Consider the following 1,980-nt stretch of genomic DNA (forward strand, 5'->3'; position numbering starts at 1 on the left):
CGAAAATTAATTACTGTGATTTGATCACTCTATCCATGGAAAGAATCTTTGCTGAGGCTTGGAACAATGCTCCTGCTGCTTACTTCTTCGACCAGCCACTTCCAGCACAGTTCCTTTGTAGCAGCAACAGCAAAGGCTTCTACCTTCCATTTCTAGGGAAGAACATTCTCTTCCAATGCTTCATTATTCATGCAGTGTAACAAGGGAGGCGTCACCGAAACAGGATGTAGCCATTGAGTACTCTGTGCCATACGCTGCAATTCTTGTCTCATTGTCAAATCTCCCAGCTGCTCTTATCAAGATTGTGACATGAAGGTAGGCACCACACCCACTGTCTTATCAGCAACACCAAGGCCAGACGTAAATTTGTAATGAGATGGCTGAATTAAAATGAGTCACAGACAGAATGACTTTTATTTTTATGATTTTTGAATAGATGTCAGAATCAAGTAATTTCACCAGCAAATATACGAATTAGGAGAAATAGGCCATTCAGCCTTTAAGCCTGCTTTACCACTCAGTAAGATTACGGTTCTCTGTTTGGATTCCAAATTCCAAATTCCCACATGTTTCTGATAATCTTTGTTTCACTTGCCGAACAAGGTTTCGACTTTAGCCTTAAAAATATTCAAGGACCTCAAAGACTCCATCTTCTAAGGCAGAATTCCCAGAGTAACAAGTTCCCTTCATCTCTGTCCTAAAAAAGTGACCTCTAATTTTAAAACAGTTTTCTCTAGTTTGTCTCGTGGATAGCATTTAACTATAACATTCTTCCTTCAAGATAAGAATTCTTGGGACATCATCCATGATAATCCACTTATTTGTTGCTAGTTTTATGCTTGGCTTCTTTCAGCATGACTAAGACTACTCCAGTAAACACCTTTCCTATGTTATTACTGCAAACATTAATTACAATGATCTCCTGATTACCCTAGAGGTTGATGCTGGCCGTGAACAGACTTTTCTGAGTTTTCAGCACTTCACACATAAGTCACACATTATATTTCTTCACTAAAAGTAAAAGCAGTCTCCGAGGTTTGTCTGATGCTATTTTCCAAATCTTTGTGGCTGCAATAGCAACTGTAAACACTTGGTTCACTTAGACCTATTTCAAACGCAAGAATATTTGTTTCAAGTTTGATTATGATTGGTTTCATTGATGGCTACCTGGATTTTCAACAAGCCAGTGGAGAAAATGATAACTAGTTAATCTATTTCAGTGACGTTTAGTTATTTTTAGTTATTTTAATGCCAAAATGTTCTATTTACTGCTATGTTCAATTATAATGTCACTCAGTGAAAGTGAAGCCTCGTGAAATCTCCAGAATATAATACTTGAAAAAGAGGCTGCATTCTAAGAAAGCTCACCTTCAACTTACCTCTGGAGACTAACTTGTGAATGTGAACAGGGGTATTTCAGAATGAAATGAAAGCAGGTGCCTGAATTATTTATCACACTTCTGCTGATCAGGCTTCATGACTACAGTGGAGATGCTGCACTAATTCCCAAACTGGCAGAATCAGAGCCACATATGCTTACAGAGGGAAGGGAATCAGCGATGCAGCAGCATGTTAAAAAGACAGAGATAAATAACCAGAGGTAGAATCGACCGCTTTATCAGCACCCTATGTTCCCTGATAAAAAAGTGTCACAACAGTAAGAAGAAAACTGGAAGGCAAAGAATGTTAGATTGTATTTTACTCAAAGCAATAAAAGTGCATTTTAAAGGAGCTGTAGAAAACAGAAAGGCCGGTGGAGGCTCACACATATATACTTTGTGAGTGCCAGATCAAGTGGATATTTAAAATTGTTAAGAAGCATACAGTCTCCTTGGCTTGATAAACAGAAGCTTGGGGTATATGAAAGAAAATGATTAATCATTAAGTCCTGAGACGTAGTAGGAACTGCAGACTCTGGAGAATCTGAGATAACAAGGAGATCAAGTGGATATTTAAAATTGTCAAGAAGCATACAGTCTC

The sequence above is a fragment of the Rhincodon typus genome, chromosome 26, assembly GCF_021869965.1.
Source record: "Rhincodon typus isolate 14 chromosome 26, sRhiTyp1.1, whole genome shotgun sequence".
NCBI lineage: Eukaryota > Metazoa > Chordata > Chondrichthyes > Orectolobiformes > Rhincodontidae > Rhincodon > Rhincodon typus.